Source organism: Giraffa tippelskirchi, chromosome 7, assembly GCF_054371585.1.
Source record: "Giraffa tippelskirchi isolate mGirTip1 chromosome 7, T2T-mGirTip1v1.2.pri, whole genome shotgun sequence".
In the NCBI taxonomy this organism is placed as follows: domain Eukaryota; kingdom Metazoa; phylum Chordata; class Mammalia; order Artiodactyla; family Giraffidae; genus Giraffa; species Giraffa tippelskirchi.
The window spans coordinates 74411422-74432611 of NC_137281.1; the positions used below are offsets into that span (position 1 = coordinate 74411422).

The window sequence follows — 21190 nt, forward strand, 5'->3', positions numbered from 1 at the left end:
TCTTCTGTCTGCCCACTGATGCTAACCAGGCCAGACAGTGGCCCTGATTCTGTTCTGAAAGTTCATTCTCCCTGTCTCCAGCTAGCATTGCCTCTCTTTGGGCAGTTATTCTCTATTAAGACCCGTGGCAATGTTATGCCCTGTAGTAGTAAATGAAAGTCACTTGACCTTTTAGGGGAGTCAGTATCATTATTACAGTATAATTTTAAAAAGCACTTCCTCCTGAATATTTATATCATCCAGCCCCTGAGGTCCCTAACTGCCACTCCTAATGGCCCCTATGTCTGTTTTCTTCTTTTTTTAGCAATAGATGGCCTGCTCTTAGCTAGATATATAGTCACAGAATAAACACCAGCTTCCCTTGTAGACAAAAGTAGCCATATGTCTAAGTTCTAGCCAAGGGGATGAAAGTGGAAATGTGTATAATTTCCAAAAAGATCAGGCTGCCTGGAACATTGACTTGATGACTGGATCTCAGCAGTCATTTCAGACCATGGAGTTGAAGCCCAATCGAGGATGGCAAAGCAAGAGACTAGAAGGTACTGGACTTCCTAATGGTGATAAGGTTTTCTGTCATTTTCAGCTGAGTATAAAGCTAATGAAAGTGACTAAAAGTTGGTCAAAAAGATGGAAAGCCATTTTTGGTAAGTAGGCAGTTAATTATGTATAATTTAAAAAATTTGTGCATAAAACCATTTTTAATCATTTCCAGTGTGACACTGTCACTTCTGTATTTTGGATATGTGAAAAAATATCTTGCCCTTTATATGTAAACAAACAAACCCATGTCTCTTGCACCCCTGTCTCCTGTATTGGCAGGTGGATTCTTTACTGCTGAGCTACCAGGGAAGCCCCCCTAGTGAAAAGTTTTGAAGTAAATTCCATCTCTCCTGCCCTGTTTCTGGTGCTAAGTCACTCAATTATGTCCGACTCTTTGCAACCCCATGGACTGTAGCCCGCCAGGCTCCTCTGTCCATGGGATTTCCCAGGCAAGAATACTGGAGTGGGTTGCCATTTCCTCCTCCAGGGGATCTACCTGACCCAGGGATTGAACCCACATCTCTTACATCTCCTGCACTGGCAGGCAGGTTCTTTACCAGTAGCTCCACCTTACCAGTTTCAATTAAATTCATGAAGCATTAAACCTAATAGAACCTTACAATATGATTAAAAAGTGTCAATAATTAAAATATGGTGAAGCAAAACTCGGAGAAGGCAATGGCACCCCACTCCAGTACTCTTGCCTGGAAAATCCCATGGACAGAGGAGCCTGGTAGACTACAGTCCATGGGGTTGCTAAGAGTCGGACATGACTGAGTGACTTCACTTTCACTTTTCCTGTTCATGCACTGGAGAAGGAAATGGCAACCCACTCCAGTATTCTTGCCTGGAGAATCCCAGGGACGGCAGAGCCTGGTGGGCTGCCATCTATGGGGTCGCACAGAGTCGGAAACGACTGAAGCGACTTAGCAGCAGCAGCAGCAGCAGCAGCAGAAGCAAAACTAAAATGTTAGCAGACTTAGAACATTGAGAATTTATTAAATCTCAATGCAAATGTTTTCTTTCTTGAGTCTTCACACGTGCCTTCTGTAAGAGTTAGGATACAAATAAAATTGCCAAAACAAAGAGATTCAAACAGGGTAAAAGTGTATTCTCTCTCAGATGACAGTGCCGAGGAGGGAGGGTGGTCTAGGTGGGCTTTGAAAGGTTACTACGGGACCCAGGTTCCTTTTGTCTTCTTGCTTCATCATCCCTAGACCCTAAAGCATGGTCCCTGTCCACTCGGTAAATCTGACTTCCCACACATCCGGGTTCTAGTTTAAGGGAGGGGATCAGATCACAGATGCCCAATCATTTTAGTGGCAAAATTCAGAAGTAGCACATGGCCCTTCCCTTCAGGACTACTGAACACATGCGGCATGAAAGGAGACTGTGAAAGTGGTCTTTAACTGAGACGCCAGGGTCTTACTAGCAAAGAAGGAGAAATGTGTTTAAGGGCAAAAGTAGCAAGCTTCCACACCATCTAATTGGTTTTCTACTTCCTACCCAGCCCATTCCAATCTAGTCTCTGAACTTTTCTAAAATGCAAGTCCGGTCAAAGCACTCCCATATATCATGTTCCTGGAGAGCACCGGATGGCCTTCAGGAGAAAGTTCGAGTCCTTGGCTGAAAGCACGAAGTCCATGGAGGCCTTGTGCCTACCAGCTTGGTCTTATTTTCTGCTATTCTCTAACATTAGGGCTGCCAGAATTAGCAAATAAAAACATAGATATCAGTTAAATCTGCATGGCACATACTTATGCTCAATAAGGATTTATTGTTTCTCTGAAATTCAGATTAACTGGGTGAGTTGTATTTTTTATCAGGCAGCCCTACACAACATTCAAAGTTACTTTAGTCACAATGAAAAAAGCATGCTTGTGATTCCCCAAACGGGTCATGCCTTGTCAGCCCTATGTTGTTCCCTTGACCTAAAAAGCCTTTCCCTGCTCCTTTATCTGCTGAATTGCAGCTTATCCTTTGAACTCAGGTCAAAGGTCACCTTTTCTAAGCTGTTGTCCTTGACTATCACTGGGCAGCCCTTGAAGTCTGATGTAGCGGCCCCTCCTCTGAGCTCTCAAGACACCAGGGCACCCCTCTAGAATATCACTTTTCACTCAGTTTATCATCATTAATGCTCCTGTCTGATTCCTCACCTTGACCACAAACCTCTTGAGAACAATTTCAACTTAAATTATATACCTCCCTGTAGTAGACACTGTCTGATATATATTTCATGAATGACAGAGGCAGCACAGTGTAGCAAAAATGATGAAGGAAGAGGGGAAGAGACTGGGTTTGGGTGCTTAGTCTGTCTCCTGCGTGCATGCACGTATGCTAAGTCACTTCTTTTGTGTCCAGCTCTTTGCGACCCTATGGACCGTAGCCTGCCAGGCTTCTGTGTCCATGGGATTCTCCAGGCAAGAATGCTGGAGTGGGTTTCCACTTTTGGAAAGTAAGGGCTAACATCCTTCACACACAGCTTTCTCTTCTCCATATTGAGAAAATAAATTGTGTTTGCTTAAACAGTGAGTTAATCTAATACTCAAAACATGAGTAAAAAGAAAACTGGTAGAAAATAAAGCCCAAAAAACTTTGATTCTAAGACTGTAACCCAAGCTGCTGCTGCTGCTAAGTCGCTTCAGTCGTGGCCGACTCTGTGCGACCCCATAGACGGCAGCCCGCCAGGCTCCACCGTCCGTGGGATTCTCCAGGCAAGAACACTGGAGTGGGTTGCCATTTCCTTCTACAACGCGTGAAAGTGAAAAGTAAAAGTGAAGTCGCTCAGTCGTGTCCGACTCGTAGCAACCCCATGGACTGCAGCCTACCAGGCTCCTCCGTCCATGGGATTTTCCAGGCAAGAGTACAGTTGGTGTAAAAGTGAAAATTTAGCCAGAAGTCTGATGTCAAAGCTCACTTTGTGGAGTCTAGCTCTCCAGCGGTAAGAAGCAGGAGGTGAGTGAGGTTCGTCGTAAGGGATCTGTGGAGAGACAGGAAGACGGGACCCTCAACAGCACAGCCAAGCCTCATGGAGATGGAACTGTGCTTCGGGGCCCAGACGACACTCTGCAGTAGGCTTTGGGGCTTCACACGCAAGGGTTTCAGCTTTGTGTTGTCTCGCCCACTCCCTGTCTCTGTTTCCCCCGCTTCTGCTGCTATTGACCAGTTTTGTATGATGCTTCTTGTTCAATAGCCCCCTTAAATAAGAATTCAGATTCTTATTGGTTCACGCATCACCGTGTAGCATGGGCTGCCTCTGTTTCACAGAGCTTTTGAAATAGGCCGTTTCATAGACCACTGACAAGATTAAACACTGGCCTCTCTGGGGTCAGGCACCCCTCCTTGGACCAGGGGAACTGGCCTGCGGGACAGGCTACGTGGCCAGCTTTTCTAAATGAACTGTGGACAGTGACAGACACTCAGAGTATGATCATTTGTCTGTCTGTTTGCTCTGAACCGGTAAAACTATTTGTCATGCAGAGTGGGGGAAAGGGAAGCTCATTTGATTGTTGAATGCCAGATTCTGGAGGGTGTGAAGAGCAAAGCTTGTTCTATTTTTCCTCAAAATGTATTTAATGTCTCTCACTGCCTCCATCTTCCTGTCTTCAGTTCAGCCATACTGGACTTCTATCTTTTTTTACACCATCTCCTCTCTCTCTCTTTCTGTCTCTCCTGACCTACAAATACATTCCTCTGTGTTTCCACACCCTCTTTCTACACCCTCTTTAGTAGGCTAAAATACCTACTCATACTTCAATAAAGTTTCTTCAGACTCCCAGCCTAGGTCCCCAGTCTCCACTGTGATAAGCTCCAGTAGTATCTTGTACTTCTTCTTTCATAATATGCCCCCTGTTTATCGTCATCTGTTTGCTACCTGTCTGTCCCGTTGACAGAGGCTCAGGGAGGGCAGGCGTTTCTGTCTTGTCACTGCTGTTTCCTCAGCTTCTGGTCCAGTGCCTGACACTTAGTGGAACTTCATAAATATTCACAGAACAAACGAGCTTTTGTTATCATGCCATCTGTTCAGAATGTTTTCCATTTAAGAAAAAGATATGAGCCCCAACAATCTCAGTGTTAAGCAGAGCCAAAATAAAATGTTTTCAGAGTTGCGCTAGCAACTCTAGAAAAATTGGGCTTCCGCCGGGGTGGACGGGCAGCTTTCCACAGATGTCCTTGGAAAATGATGCAGGAAGGTAACCGGCAGGCAGAGGGGAGGGCCGGGCGCTGTGGCGGGTCAGGTAACAACCGAGTGGGGATGGGGGGCAGGGGTGGCGCTCCTTGCCCCACACCATCCACGCTGACACCCCGCGCCTCACCCCCCAGCCTGCCTCAGAGGAGCCGCTCCAAGGACACCCTGGAACAGCAAACATGGGATTTTGTTTGCAGACTTGGCTGAGCAACAAGGCCTCTCCCTGACCTTCTCCCCACACAGTCATAAAGGGAAAGGGCCTGTTTAAAGTGCAATTGCCTGAGGTGCCCCTCCATATAGCCACCCTTTAGAGGGAGCGGCTCAGCTGGGCCTTGCCTCCAGGGAGGGGCAAGGACGCTCCCCACAGCCTGGCCCTCGGCTCTGTACCCCAGGGCGGGTGCCTTCCCCGAAGTGAGGGCCAGGCCAGCTGGGTCGCTAGGAGTCCCTCCCCAGCCAGGGGCTGGGCTGGGCAGCAGCTGCCTTTGCTGAAGGAGCCAGGGAGCAGCCGGTTATCTTAGCTGATGGAGAGCTGTTTGGAGGATGTGCAGAGAGTAAAGGAAGGCCACACAGCCGGCCTGCGAAGCCACCTAGGACATCACCCAGGATAGGAGAGTAGCCCTCCCCACCCCCTCACCATCTTACCCGGAGTTTCCCGAGTCCTTCTCTGGGATTATCAGACCCGATAATCATGGTTTCTCCACCGTGAAGATGATACAGCTTTTCTCTGTCTCCACTTCTGTTACTTCTCTGCCTTGAGCTTCTGCGGCCTTGTCTCTGTGGCTCTTTTTTTGGGTCCCATCCTACTGTCAGCTTCCCTCCCCGTGTCTCACAGTGGGGCCTGATGGGTTCAGCCTGTCACCATGACTCTCATGCCAGACCCCCTCCAAGGCCATTGGCCCACCAGTGGGAAGCTGCCCCTGAACTGGGGACTCATTCCTGGCTTAGTCAATTGTAACTGGAGCCACACGTGCAGAACCGCATGGTGTAAACCGTTCATCCATTGGACACATTGGGCACATCTTCTATGCCAGGCTGTGTCTTTGCATGGAGACTACAGCAATGAGATAAAAACCACACAAGCCTCTGTCTTCATGAACCACACATTTTACTGGCGGCTGGGAAGGCTGACAAGAAACAAAAGGGAAAACATAGTATAGATGTTGATTCACTTGATGGAGAAAAACAAAGCAAGATTGGGGTACAGGGAGTGAGTGAAACGGGGGTGTGTGTGCCACTTTCAGATGAGGTGTTTGGGAAGGTCCATGTAGGAGAATGGCGTCTGAGTCATGAAGGACACAAAGAAAGTGAGAATTCCAAGAAGGAACACCTGCAGGGCCCTGGCAGACATGACAAGTCCCCTGGAGACATGGCTGTGACACTTGGTAGTGAGACGGTCAGCACCTCGAATCACAGGGAAGCCGGGCCCTCTAGGGCCTCACAGATGAGAGGGAGAAACCTCCATACAGTACACAGGGCAATGTATGATGCTTGATTGAGTCTGAGAAGGACCGCAGCACAAGGGGTATTTCAGAAGGGAACCTGAGTGCTGGTACCCACGCTCTGTCTGCACCTGTCTCTGCCCCAAAGCCCCACCACGGGAGCAAGGATGCCCTGGACTTCCAATTAGGAACGCTCTAATTCAGTGGGCCTTAACGTCTAGGGAACGTCAGAATCACCTGGGCTGCTTGTTAAGTCACGCAGATCACAGGGCCAGTGGTTCTGATCCAGTAGCTTCAGGTGTGGGGCCCGATGATTACGTTCCTAACACCTGCCCCACATGATCCTTATGCTCCTGGCACACATTCCACACCCTGAGCAGCACGGCTTTCTTTTGCTCTCATTACTAACTCAGCCCCTCCAGCTTCTCTCTTCCCTAGGAAATGACCTGCCTGCTCTTCTGTTTTTCCTTCAAAGCCCAGCTTGGGGCCACTTCCTGGAGGAAGCCTTCCCTGACTTCGAAGGCAAAGCCCTTGGTGCCCTCTGAGTATCTTCCCCTTAGATTTTTATCGCATCTAATTACTGCACTCACATCTATCTGTCTTTTGGATTATAAGCACCTGAGGACAACTTCTCCAGTTCCTACTACCAGGTAAGTGTTCAACAAAACTTTCTGAAGTCCCATCATGTTTTTCCCTGATGTTTGAGAAAAGCAAGGTTGTATGGGGAAAGAATTCCAACTCACTCTCACCCCTGGGCCGCCCTCACCATCAAAACCCCATTTCCCCTGAAGTCCTGCTTTCCCCTGAACTTCCTGGTTCCAGCCAGTCCAGGCCCACTGTTGTAATGACATCTGGCCATTAAGGAAGTTGAAATTCTTTCTCTGACAAGTGCGGTTTGAAGTTTTTAGAGAGCTGTTTTATTAAGACTCAAATACGCACAATCAAGCACCAGCATGGCAAAGCATGCACGGCTTGGCTGGAGGATCAGGAGACTCAAAGAGTGACCTTGGGCAGATCACTGGCCCCTTCATGTGCCAAGGGATGGTCCTGGATAAAGGATTTCTCAGGTCCTTTCCAGCTCTCAAATTCCGGGATTATAGAAGCTTAAGTCCAGTTAGATGCTAAACAAAGATATCCAGATTCTTAGCATGAGTCTGGTGGGAAATTTGTCCTTCTTACAAGCTGTTGCCTAGTTTTATCTCTGCATGTTAAGTCATAAGAACTCCCTAAATACTCCACATGTGTAACAGAGTGAGGCAGCTGCAGGAGCAAGCTGTGAAACTAAATTGTAACATAGAGAAAGGTACATAGACTAAGGTTTGAATCTTAGGATCACTACCTTGTGACTTTCAGCAAATTCTTTAACTTCTCTGAGCCTTGGTTTTCTCATCTGTAAAATGAGAGCAGAAACAGTCTCTACCTTATAGGATTCCTACAGAAATTAAGAGAGAATAATTAACAGCAAGGTTTACAAAGAGGCTAGTTCAGCAGGCATTAGCTTTCAGGGGCTTCCTCTGGACCATTTCAGTCCATCTCGGCTGCCAAGTTGGCCCCTAAATGAGGAAAACATTGTGTACTCTGAGCTCCAAAGTCCTTCAGATGAGCTTCTGGTTACCCCTCATGGCCTTGCTGGGTCACTTATTCATCCAACCCATATCTGTTGTTGTCGTTCAGTCACCTAGGCACGTCCGACTCTTTGCGACCCCATGGACTGCAGCACACCAGGCTTCCCTGTCCTTCACCAACTCCCAGAACTTGCTCAAATTCATGTCCATTGAGTCGGTGATGCTATCCAACCATCTCCTCCTCTGTCATCCCCTTCTCTTTCCTGACTTCAATCTTTCCCAGCATCAGGGTCTTTTCCAGTGAGTCAGTTCTTCGCATCAGGTGGCCAAAGTATTGGAGCTTCAGCTTCAGCATCAGTCCTTTCAATGAATATTCAGGGTTGATTTCCTTTAGGATGGTCTGGTTTGATCTCCTTGCAGTCCACGGGACTCTCAAGAGTCTTCTCAAACACCACAGTTCAAAAGCATCAATTCTTTGGTGCTTAGCCTTCTTTATGGTACAACTCTTACAACCATAGATGACTACTGGAAAAACTATAGCTTGACTAGATGGACCTTTGTCAGCAAAGTAACCTTTCTGCTTCTTAATACGCTGTCTCAGTTGGTCATAGCTTTTCTTCCAAGGAGCAAATGTCTTTTAATTTCATGGCTGCAGTCACCATCTGCAGTGATTTTGGAGCCCAAGTTTTATCCAAATCCAGGTATGGGATGAAGAATAGATACTGATGGCTAAGACACAGTCCCTATCCTCAAGGAGAAGGTGCTTTCTATAGCTCAGGATATAAAAAAATCGATAGTTATCATGTGGTGAATAATGCTTTCAGGGTCCAAGCACAGAGGAGAGTTCAGAGAATTCCTGGGCCAGGTAACACTGCACTGAAGGGTAAGAAGAACTGGCCCAGTTGGCTGGTAGGAGGGATGAGGATTCTCGGGGGAGAGGGACAGTAGTCTGGAGAAGTGAGCAGGACCATATCATGTAGACTACATGTCCCTCCATGTAGACTTTAGTCTTCAATTTAGGATTTAGCAGAGGCACTGCAGGGTTTAAGCAAGGGAATGGCAGGATCAGCTTTCTATTTATAAAGATCCCTCTTGCTGTCATGTAGAGAACCTGGGGGAGGTTGACAAAACTAGGAAAGGAGAAAACCATCCACACAGCGCTGACCCAGCATGAGGATGGCTGAAGGTGGTGACAGAGGAGAGATGTGACGTTTGAGAGGCATTTACAGGGTACCATCTACAACGAGGCAATGAATTGGATGACAAAGTGGCTGAGAGGAAGGGGCCAAAAATGATGCTGAGAGTTCTGCCCTGGCCATCCAAATGAATGCTATCATTACTGAGATGCTGAGCACAGGAGAGAAGATTTGGGGTAGGTGTGGGATGAAATCAGTTTTAGCAGATTTAGGGCATGTGAAGCTCAAGAATTGTTAAAGATAGGCTCACCTAACCCTATTCACAGATCACTGAGAAGGAACTGATAGAGGAAAAAGTTAAAGATGGTGAAGAAAAGAAGGCACTAATCATTGCTCCCGGAAAGCTCTAGAAGAGACCAGAAAGCATGCAACCTCAAGCACGGTGGGAGGATGAATCTTAGGAATGTGGCCCACCTCAGCTCTTGGGATGGGAGGAAGGAGGCAGCCACAGGTGTGCTCCAGGTGCTAGGGAGCCCTGCCTTTCTCTTTGCCCAAAGGTCTCGGACCCATTCAGTTGACCCTCACTGCCTCCCTCAGCCAGGCAGTGAATTCGTTCTATGAGTAGGACCAATAGTACTTCACCAACCACTTTGAGCAAAGAGGTGGCCTTGCCTAAGTGACTCTGTGCTTCTGGTTTCTCATCTGTAAAATGGAGCTGAATGACGTCAGAGGATGGTCGTGAGGATGGCACAAAACTGTGTGTGAATGTGCTCGGGGGCTCGGAATAGTGCCCGGCCCATGGATGCTCTTCACAATGGAAGCCGATCCTCCCAGGTTCTGGATGTGTGCTGGCAGACCCGGGGTTTACCTGGGGTGCATCAGGCATCCTCCTGGTCAGACTGGCCTCCTGTTTCCACCCCTCTCCTCTCTCCATTAAATTCCTATTTCCAATTTTTAGTTCATTTGAAAAATCAAAGATAACGAAGTTGTGAGTTGGAAATTCTCCAAGCTGCCTAGCACTTAGAAAAAAATTCCTGGCCAATAATTAGAATCTGTGGAATTTAGGGATTTAGGGCCATGGAATTTTTGTTTTGAACACTGGTCTGATGAGAAGAGCACAGACTCTGTAGTAAATGAAACTAAATTTTGGGATTCCCTGGTAGCTCAGCTGGTGAAGAATCCGCCTGCAATGCAGGAGACCCCAATTCGATTTCTGGATCAGAAAGATCCCCTGGAGAAAGGATAGGCTACCCACTCCAGTATTCTTGGGCTTCCCTGGTGGCTCAGCTGGTAAAGAATCTGCCTGAAATGTGGGAGACCTTAGTCCTGACTCTGTATTTAAGCGGGCAGTCTTGGGTCACCTCTCTGAGCTTTCATTTCTTCTTCTATAAAACCTCTTCATAGAGTTACTGTAAAGAGCAAATAAGCTATCGTCAGGCAATGCCCTCGGAGAACAGTCCAGTGCTGTGTGGGCATGTAGGATGGTCTCCGTGTCTGAACACGGAGCTGCCAGCCCAGGTACAATTTGACGACTGAGTCCTCAGAAGCCCCCAGGGAGATGGTTTTCCTAACTCTGCCATCATAACAGCTAGACTTGATGAACAATAATGTTATTTGTTTTTAAATGTGTTTATTTTTGGCTCCACTGAGTCTTCTTGGCTTCGCACAGGCTTTCTCTCATTGTGGTGAGCAGGGACTACTCTTTCTTGTGGTGCATGGACTTTTCACTGTGGTGGCTTCTCTTGTAGAGCACAGGTGCTAGGGTGTGTGGGCTTCAGTAGCTGCAGCTCACCGGTTTAGTTGCCCCGAGGCATGTGGAATCTTCCCAGACTAGGGATCAAACCCACATCCCCTGCATTGGTGGGCAGATTCTGAACCACTGGACCACCAGGGAAGTCCAACAAGAATGTTCTAAACATATATCATTATTTTGCTACCATAGATTAGTAGTAATGTTATTATTACTAGTAATGGCTCCTGTTTGTTGAGCACTCACGGTGAGCCACCCTTGCTACGGTTTACCAGACATTATCATGTTTAATCCTTTCTACGACCTCGTGAGCTGATACTGTTATTATCCCCTGTGAACAGTGAGAGAACAGATACTTAGGCTGAAATTACTCACAGTTAGTACAGGGTGGAACCACAGTTTGCATTTTAACCACCACCCTTGATACCTCCCAACCGAGTGCCTGATGGATCTTCCCCTTGCCCAGCTCGTGTTCTATCTCGCCCCTATCCCAGAATAACTGAACCACGTGCATCCTTCCATACATTTGATTTTTAAACAGAAGTATTTTGGTTAGGGAGGGGGGATGGTTTGCTTTTTCGAATCATCTGATTCCCAGGAGCTTTCAGGGGAAGCAGTGGGGCAGAAGGGTCTCACTGCATTCTCCAGACCACCCCACACAGACTCCCCCTCACCCAAGTCTGCCTGCCCAGCAGAGCCCCTTGAGCTTCCTGCCTCCCTCTGCAGGGCCAGAGATAGCCCTGCTCCCCAGACTGAGAGAACTTCCCTGGAAATCAAGCCCTCTGGGTTGAATGAGCAATGTCATCTTTCGTGGCTGCAAAATTTCTTAACACCACCCCTCCCACACACACACTTCGTAGGGGAAGCAAACTAGCTTAACGGTGGAGCTCATGCAGGAGAAGAGATGGGGACGTGACCAATTACCTGGACTTTGTACTGCCCCATTTTGAACCTGTCCACTTAAATCTCTTTTTACTGATAAGCTCATGCTCTAAAATGAGCCACCCCAATGGCCTGCTTCCAGCAAAGCAGAAGGTGGGGAGAGCTGGGCCACAGGGCACCGTGACAGTGGGGCAGCTGCCAGCGAAAGGCTGCTCGACGTTGACCTCGAGGCTTAACCCTCCCTGCCCTGATACCAGGGTGTGCTGGGAGCCACGGCACCTGCTCTGGGGAGCAAGGGCCCCCCAGCCAGAGCCAGAGTCCTTGGGGATGGTTCTCCTGACTTGCCATGCCAGTGGATATTGCTCCAGAAAATTCCCTTTATCCCTGAACACATTTTTTTTTAAGTTGGAAAGAGAAAAACCGAGTAAAGTTTTTAAAAAGTAGGTATATTCAATATCTTGTAATAATCTATAATGGAAAAGAATCTGAAAAACAATAGATATATCTATGTATAATTGAATCACTTTGCCGTACATCTGAAACATTGTAAATCAACTCTATTTCAATTTAAAAAGAGATTATTTCATTACTAAAGATGGCATTTATTTTATTTAGTTTATTTTTTGTAAAAATGTTTGCGTGTGCTCAGTCATGTGTGACTCTTTTTGCCACCAAATGAACTATAGCCCACCAGAATCCTCTGTTGGTGGAATTTTCTGGGCAAGAATACTGGAGTGGGTTGCCATTTCTTCCTCCAGGGGATCTTCCCAACCCAGGGGCTGAACTCTAGTCTCCTGCTTAAAAATGTGGGCTGCATATAAAAAGGAATTAAAGTAATTAGAAAAGTATCTTAGGGCAGGTAAATGTGTAATTTTCTTAAATGCAAATTAGGATGAGTTGTACAAAAGCAGGTTCACTTGTGTATGTGTCCTCGTAGCACCTGGGTAAGAACTTGGTCTGCACTATCTCCTGTGAAGTGGATTTTCCTTGACAGATGATGGTGCAGGGACTTGCCCAGGGTCCAAGGCTATACGTCGCATAATTGCTATTCCAGACTTGCGCTGTCTTGGCAAATATGGGGAAGGCTTGTCACTCTGACAAGCATCTACTTCTCCTGGGAAGTATGCCCACAAGGAATGCCTAAAAACAGTGGAAACTGTCTGCTTTCTTTACCTGAATTCATTCATTCACTTGTTCATTCAGCAAGCATGAATTAAGGGCTTATTCTGTGTCAGCATGTTCCAGGTGTTAGATATAGCTCCTGTCCAGCCAAGCACTAAATTGACATTGTGTAGAAGGTAAAATATTGTAAATGCCAAATTTAGCAAAACCTTTCTTGATGGATTTCATTTTCTCTTTCTCCTAAAAACTCATAGCACTGATATTTGCTAAGAAATGCCATTCCTAAACCTCCTGACTCTGTTTAGCAAACATTTTTATCACGCCTTTCCAAAATTCATGCCTTCTTAACCCAGTTAGACTGCCAACTCTTTGACAGCAGAGGTACAGCACTTATCAGCCTCTCAGAATACATGCTCTGATGTCATGCAAATCATTTCTGACACCTAATAATTTCCCTATAGAATCAAAATGTTCATACTTAAGCAAACTATGAGTTTTATTTTTAAGTATTGAGTTGCACACTCTCAGTTTAACCTTTTCTTTTCCCCCTTGGATCTAAATCTGGACTGTGAATCTATGTGTGTAGAGTGATAATACATTATATAATTTGAAATTAAGCTCTGTAAGTCTCCTGTTCCTATAAATCTAGAGAAATTGCCAGGGGTATATTTGCTTTAAGAACTTGCTTCCAAACTTTTCGTTCTCTCTTCCCCTTCCCTCACAGTCTGCCACATGACAATATGATTTTTCCAAGTTCATGCAGTGCCTTCTGGGCTGTGAACAAAGACTAGGGGAGTCTGAGGGAGGTCACTGCCCCCTGCCTAGGGTTTCTGAGAGTTCTCAGGCCTCTGCCATGTTCTCATTTAAACACAAGGCTTGTTAAGTACTTCCTAAAGCTAGAAGTTTGGAGAAGGAGAAGGAAAAGCTGTCAGAACTAAACCAGCTGCCGGTCTGATGACCACAGTACAGAACCAATCCAGGACCAGCTGTGGGGGTAGAGGAAATAGGCTGGGGCAAAACTGTAGGTACAGGAGCCCTCCTTTTCCCTGGGCTGTGGGAGCCCTGCCCTTCCTCACCTCAGCCACCCTCCAGCCAGGTGTGACCTTGGTGCTGTACCTGCAGGAGGAGGAGGCATTTGCTTCCCTAAGCAGTGCCTGACATTTTGCCAGGAGGCCTGGTGCCCCATGGGCATCACAGGTGGCTCAGATGGGCTTGAGTGACCTGTTCCCAGTCGAGGCTGGTCTGGAGGGAGATTCCTTAGAGGGAACCTCTGGAGATGGATGTGGGGGTGGGAGGCCTTCTCTCTTTTCTTGGGAAGGATGTAAACTGCTCCATTACCCTACCGTCTAATTACAGTGTTCCAATCTTGTGGTCCCACTCTCAAGAAAAGACAGCAAACCCCTAGGCTGGCATGACCGGGAGCTCACCTGTACCCGAATCCCTCCACTTTGCCTATCCTCTGGCCTAAACTCATACTACTCTCTCCAGTAGGTCCAGGAAAAAAGACCATGGGAAAACGAAAGAGTGCTGTTGGAGAGTGAGAAGTGTAGGCACTGCAGTAATGGGCCTGTAAGACTGTCCGGTTAGCTGATGCCACCTGGGAGAAGGCAGGCTTTGAGACACAGAGCAGGATCAGCAGTGTGAGTCCGAAGGCAGAGGTGGGTCAGGAGATCCCTTGGCACCAGCTGCTTGTGACATTGGGGCAGGAAGAAGGAAGCCAAGGAGGAAAAAGTTGGAGAGGCCAGAAAAGGCAGGGCGACACCTCTGGCTCAGCTGAGGGTTTGTGCCCCAAGGGAAGAGGCAGCAGCCTCCGACTGCTCCCAGCCCTTGGCTGTTGCAGGGGAATATGGGCCTCACTGGCCAGATTTTTTTTATTTTTTTATTTTTGGAGAAGGGAGAAACCAACCAGCTTTTTTGTATGTCAGCAACTAATTAAATTAAATTAAATTAAATTAGAAGAGACTGCCCAGGCCATATTTGCTTTTGGGGCAGCTAAAATCCTGGATTGCCAGCTCTAACATAGAGTATTTAAACAGCAAGAGGCCTTTATCAAACCCTTTGCGATACACCCACAATAGTATTAGCCTCTTTGTACCTCAGTTCCATAGCTTGACCTTGAAAACAGTTCAAAGTTCAATCCATTCTTTTCTCTTTTCCCTCTTCTTCCAGCTCAAACAAAACTAAACCACAAGTCTTCCCTAGGAAACTTTCTCTGCAGAGCCAGCGCTTAATTCTGGAGAAGACCTTTGCCTCCATGTCATTAGTCAAGAAGGTTCCAGGTGGGTTCCCAAGCCAGAAATGTTTTGAACTTGGACAAAAGCCCTGAATGACGTTGGGCAAAGTATCTAGCCTATCTGATTTCCTTCTTTTCCTCATTAAAAAAAAAACCTATTATACTGGATGCGGGAGGGGGGTGGAGCACAAAACCAAGAGGGCCAGATCACTCATCTTCCAGACGCCATGCGCCTCCATTTCCTCCTCCGTAATGTTAGAGGATCAGGCTTCAGGCACTGGGGTGCGAAGGGTCCCTAATATCGCTCTCCTCTGCGGAACTCAGGCAGGCCCTCTGGCAACAATGTGAAATGGGTAACATTTGACTTCTTCAAGCTTCATCCCACCTCCCGTTACCTGATGCCCTGGAGCTGAACTCTGGATGCCCCAGGACACTTGAGAAAGAATCCTGGTGTTTTACTAACTGATATAGCAAGGTATGCGTGTGTGTGTGTATGTGTATATATATGTGTGTGTGTGTGTGTCTGTGTGTGTGTGTATAAAGCTAGAGAATATTATGGACATATGAACATCACTTATACCAAAAACTACATGAGAAATTTTTGCCCTTTTGTCTTTTCGTAAAGGTTCAGAATGTACTAACCCCTGATTTTACAGATCACATCCAGGACTTCATGCTGAATGTCATTAAGTGTTCAGTGTTTGGAACTCCCTGCTCATCCTGAGTTGGAAGCAAGTTTATTTATTCAGCATAAAAGGAAGTATTTGAACTCACAGAGTGTGATTCTCTGCAACTTTTAAAAGCAGCAAGACTGGACAGACGACTTTTAAGACAGTAAGATATATTTCCCTGTTCTGAATATTTTTTACTATCCCAACTAGACAATTCTAGCTATGTAGGAGCTCAACAATAAAAAGGACTTAGTTTTGGCTAATACAGGTAAAAATTAAATGACAAAAATGAGCCTGTTTTTTTTTTGCCTAAAATTCCATCTATTGTCCTTTCCATTCGACTGTTTAGTTTTTGAACTATTCTTTTGTGAAACTGGGGCTTCCCTGGTAGCTCAGAGGGTAAAGCATCTGCCTACAATGCGGGAGATCCGGGTTCGATCCCTGGGTCGGGAAGATCCCCTGGAGAAGGAAATGGCAACCCACTCCAGTACTCTTGCCTGGAAAATCCCATGGACCGAGGAGCCTGGTAGGCTACAGTCCATGGGGTTGCAAAGAGTTGGACACGACTGAGCAACTTCACTTCATTTTGTGAAACTAAACACGTAAACAACATTTTCATGAATATCACCATATCGCCTAGGTGAATAGAATAAACTCTCCCCAACCCACTCTTAGTTCTTTGCCTTGATTTTTTAGATCTAGCTGGCCTTTTGGAATGAAAGATTTGCATAAAAATCAGGGCAAAAGCAAAATGGGACTGTCCTTTGCTGACTGGCAGGCACAGAACATGGTTTCTATTCCTTTCTTTCTATCTCTCCTCAACGTTTAGCATGGTTTCCACCGCAAAAGATATGTCAGAGAGATTATACTTGAGAATTGACTAAGAGAGAAGTCCAGCCACTGCTTTACGTTTAATCAAACATCAGGCAGTCTGACAGGTTGTCCACAAGCTGAACCCCGAGCTGGTCTAGCTCTGGGCACGTCCTTCCTGCCTCTGACCCAAGTTTCATTTGTTGCGATGGAGCTTCCTTCACCGAGACTTTTTTCAGGGCATGGTTTTGTCATGGTTCCCAACTCATCTTCCCTGCTCCAAGTGAACACGGGGCTCGCCCAGTCCCATCCTAAGAAGCCCGATGATTCTCCTGAAGTTCCCATCCTGGGATCTTTTCCTCCAAGCAGCTAACCATGTTGATTCTTTCTCTTTGGCTTTTCCTCTGATACTTACAGCTTTGCCTGCTGTCGTTTAGAAGCTGCTAGCGGAGAAGGACACAGCACAGTGAATTCCATCAAAGCTCTCTTCTCCCAAGCCACCAAGTGGAAACCAGTATCACACTCTGCCCTAAGAGAGTACTTTGTTGATGCTACACTCATCTCAACACCTGCCATGATCCCTATGTGTTTGGGGCTGTTTTCTCTTTTTCTGTTATGAGGCATAACCTGTCATTTTTCTACCTTTATTTATTCAGCTTGGGTTTTTCCTGACCCCTCCTCTCTTTCGCCCTGGTCCCTAGACAGCGGAGCGATTAGAATGTTAACTTTTGTGTCCTACTGCTGTTCCCAGAGCCGCTGCACAATGACCCGCTGTTACCACAGGGCTTTTTCCAGAGTCCTGTCCGTGATGGGCAGCTCTCAGGAAAAACAAATGCATAATTTCATTTTGTTTCTTGAGACTGTTGCTGGCAGTTGAACTGGTTGGCTGGTTGGAATGAATGACCTTGCATTGAAAGCCATTGTGTTTTTCCTTCTCAGAGACACCACAGTTGCCCACCTGCCCTCTGAATCCTATGCTAATATTATATATACTTTTGTGATGCTGCTGCTCTTGGGGGAGAGACATTGCAATGCGTGCACTTACTACTTTACATAGAGGTCTACTATTAAGCTTTAACTCTCTGCCAAAACCAGGTATTGTTTAAAAGTGTGATCGTTTGTCAGATATGGAGTTTTCCTTAACTTTCCCTTCACTATAGGGTTTGTTGGCATCAAAGACTCAGGGAGTGGCAAGAAATTGATTTCAGGACCCCAGTTTGAGGGAGGCAAGTGATGAGGATGCACCAAGACGTTAATTTTGGGTTAACTTTTGAAGTTAATCATCCATTGATATGACAAATATTTATCAGGACTGCCCAGCTGGTGCTGTGGTAAAGTATCCACCTGCCAATGTAGGAGACTCAAGAAACATGGGTTCGATCCCTGGGTCGGGTAGATCCCATGGAGAAGGAAATGGCAACCCACTTCAGTATTCTTACCCGGAAAATTCCATGGACAGAGAAGCCTGGTGAGCTACACTCACAAGAGTCAGACACGACTGAGCACAGCTCTGTCTATCTACCATATGCAAGTACCGTGTGTACAAGCAGTGAAAAAATCCAAGAGCTGTTAAACTAGAACAATAGATGATTTTTTTTAGGAGCCACAAGTCATAGAGACCCAAAAACTCTTTGATGAATAAATGAAAATTACCTGGAAATAGTACTTTTGTATATCAGCTCTTCTCTTTCTTTTGCCTTTTTAAAAAAATGTTCTAAAATAGAACTGTCATCAGAGGCACCAATAGAGGCATCACAGGAGAAGAATCAATGCCAGTGCCCTCCTGGTGTGGGATTACAGAGGAGGAGGAGAGGGGAAGTGTGACCTCTTCCCTTTGTGGGCTCTTGGCCACCGTATCCTGGGGATTTTTTTAAGGGACTGAATAACTCAATCAAGGGAAGTTAACAAGAGTTAGAGTCCAAAACCTAATTTTTGAGGCCAAATACTATAAAACTGCTTAAGACCCTGCCATAGAGTGGATACCCAGGCTTCGCTGGATTAAATCTATATTATCATAGAGAAGCACTAAATAGAAGAACTAGAAAAAATTCCTATTAATGTTAAAATAGAATGAAAACTGAAAAAGCCATTTAGATTGAAAAGTGATATTTGTAAATTTGTTTACAAACCAAATAATGTAAAAGTTACCAAATTAAAATGAGCTCAGATCTTCTGGCCCATGAGAAGTTTACCATCCTAGGTACATGTTTGGTAATGTTGGAATGGATTTGCATGAGAATTGGGGCTAGATTTTCAAAAATTTTGTCGTCAAAGGTTTCGTTAGTTATTGAAAAGGACTCTTCACCTAATGGACAGATCCTTCTCTATAGCATTTCTAGCTAGAGGCAGCTAACTGCTTTCTTTCTTTTTTGCAAAGCACCTCACATAATTTCAAGGAAACATTATTTTGGGGCTCAAGTTTATACTAATTAACAGATATTCTGAGAAGATATAAACTCCAGACATTCAGAAGAGCTTAATTCACCACATTTAAAAAAGACACTTGAAGTTAACATTACAGTCTGCAGAAGATAAATTCCTAACTCTGTCTATTTTGTTTAATTTTGCTGCTAAGAATGTCCTTAATTCTTTCAAGTGTCTGTAGAATTCACTCTCAAAGTAAAAACAATTTAAATTCACCTTAAGATAATTTAAATAAACACCACTAGACTGTGTGTAACACTTGGAGTGGGGAGAAGGGCTGAGGGCTTTGTGAAACCTAATGATAAACATTCAGAGCTTAAAATGACAGAACATTAGGCAGTGTTTTTTGTAGTGACTGTCTTGCCTTCCCTCCCCTCCCCCACTGGACCTTGTGGTTGATCAGCAGGAGGTTCCTGCCTTAAGCTTCAACTCTGCCTATTTGGTCTTCGTTCATAGTAAATTTTCCCAAAACTATAGAAGATGAGATCTGGTAAAATAACTGACACACCAACATGCTTATAGACATTTTAGAAAAATGAAAGAAGGTGCCATGAACTGAATGTGTCCTTCCTGTCCAATACCCCAAATTCATTAGCTGGAGCCTAATGTGATGGTGTGGTGATATTTGGAGGTGGGGGCTTTAAGGAGGAAATTTGTGCCCATGCTCAGTCATGTCTGACTCAGTGAGTCTGCCAGACTCCACTGTCCATGGGATTTTCCCGCCAAGAATACTGGAGTGAGTTGCCATTTCTTCCTCCAGGGGATCTTCCCAACACAGGGATCCAACCCACATCTCTTGGGTCTCCTGCATTGGCAGACAGATTCTTTACCACTGAGCAACCTGGAAGCAAGGAGGAAATTAGAGTTAAATTAGATGGGGCTCTCATGATGGGGACAGTCACAAACTTTATTTTTCTGGGCTCCAGAATCACTACAGATGGTGACTGCAGCCATGAAATTAAAAGACACTTGCTCCTTGGAAGAAAAGCTATGACCAACCTAGACAGCATGTTAAAAAGCAGAAACATTACTTTGTCAACAAGGGCCCATCTAGTCAAGGCTATGGTTTTTCCAGTAGTCATGGATGGATGTGAGAGTTGGACTATAGAGAAGGCTGAATATTGAAGAATTGATGCTTTTGAACTGTGGTGTTGGAGAAGACTCTTGAGAGTCCCTTGGACTGCAAAGAGATCCAAGCAGTCCATCCTAAAGGAAATCAGTCCTGGGTGTTCTTTGGAGGGACTGATGCTGAGGCTGAATTCCACTACTTTGGCCACCTGATGTGAAGAACTGACTCATTTGAAAAGACCCTGATGCTGGGAAAGATTGCAGGCAGGAGGAGAAGGGGCCGACAGAGGATGAGATGGTTGGATGGCATCACTGACTCAATGGACATGAGTTTGAGCAAGCTCTGGGAGATGGTGAAGGACAGGGAGGCCTGGTGTGCTGCAGTCCATGGGGTCGTGAAGAGTCAACATGACTGAGTGACTGAACAATAACGACTCATGATGGAATTAATGCCTTGCTGAAAAGGAAGCTGCAGGAAGTCTCTCCCTCCCTCTGTCTCTCCCTCTCCCCCACCCCCTCCCAGCATGCATGTACCAAGGAAGGGCCATGTGAGGACTTAATGAGAAGATGGCTGTCTGTCAACCAGGAAGAGGCCTCTCATCAGGAACCAAATCAGCTGGCACCTTGATCTTGAATTTCCCAGCCTCGAGAAGCATGAGAAACAAACGTTTGTTGTTTAAACCTCCTAGTCTATGGTATTTTGTTATAGCAGCCAGAGCCAACTGATTTCAGAAGCCTTCCCCAGCCAGCTGGTTTTACTGACATGTCTTAGAAACTGTAGAGATCATATATTTGTTGACGTCAGCACTTGCCCAGAACCAAATAGATTTCTACTGCGATTGTCTTTATTGAACACCTACTGTATGTTAGACAAAGGTCAAATTCCACCTCCATGAAAGCTCTCAATTTTTAGACTGTCAAAGTCTCTAGGGGAAAAAAAAAAAAAAATCCTAGCTTGGAATTAAACACCTGGAAAATCAGCAGACTTTCAACAGCTCTAACTTCCCACACTGCTATCTTCAGCCCTCTGGGGTTACTTCTTTCATTTACTATTTGGGAACTAAAGTTGAAATCTGGGTTTCCCAAGTGCTAACTTTTTTTTTTTTTTTTAAATCAAGACAACAATAGAAACATAAATAGCAACTAGAGTAGCAGTTGCTAAAGGTTCAAAGGAGAGTACAAATAAAGATATTTGATATAGGAATTTAGAGGGGGGAAAAAATGAAGTTAAATTGCAAGAAGGAAAAAAACTGATGCAGGACTAGCCATTGATATGGCCCAGCTGAGAGATTGCAGCAGAATGGAGTGGTAGTGGTGACTATGTAAATGAAAAAAAATGAAGATGCATTAATAAGCAAGAG

The 21190-nt window shown here is 45.6% G+C and overlaps 1 long non-coding RNA gene across 1 annotated transcript; it reads left to right on the forward strand.

The window, feature by feature from the left end:
- Positions 1–4610: 4610 nt before the first annotated feature.
- On the forward strand, positions 4611–20777 carry LOC145514260 (uncharacterized). Its single transcript, XR_014059994.1, has 5 exons — positions 4611–4733; positions 4864–6818; positions 14793–14902; positions 15513–15690; positions 19688–20777. It is a non-coding gene; the product is annotated as an uncharacterized LOC145514260 (long non-coding RNA).
- Positions 20778–21190: the final 413 nt, after the last annotated feature.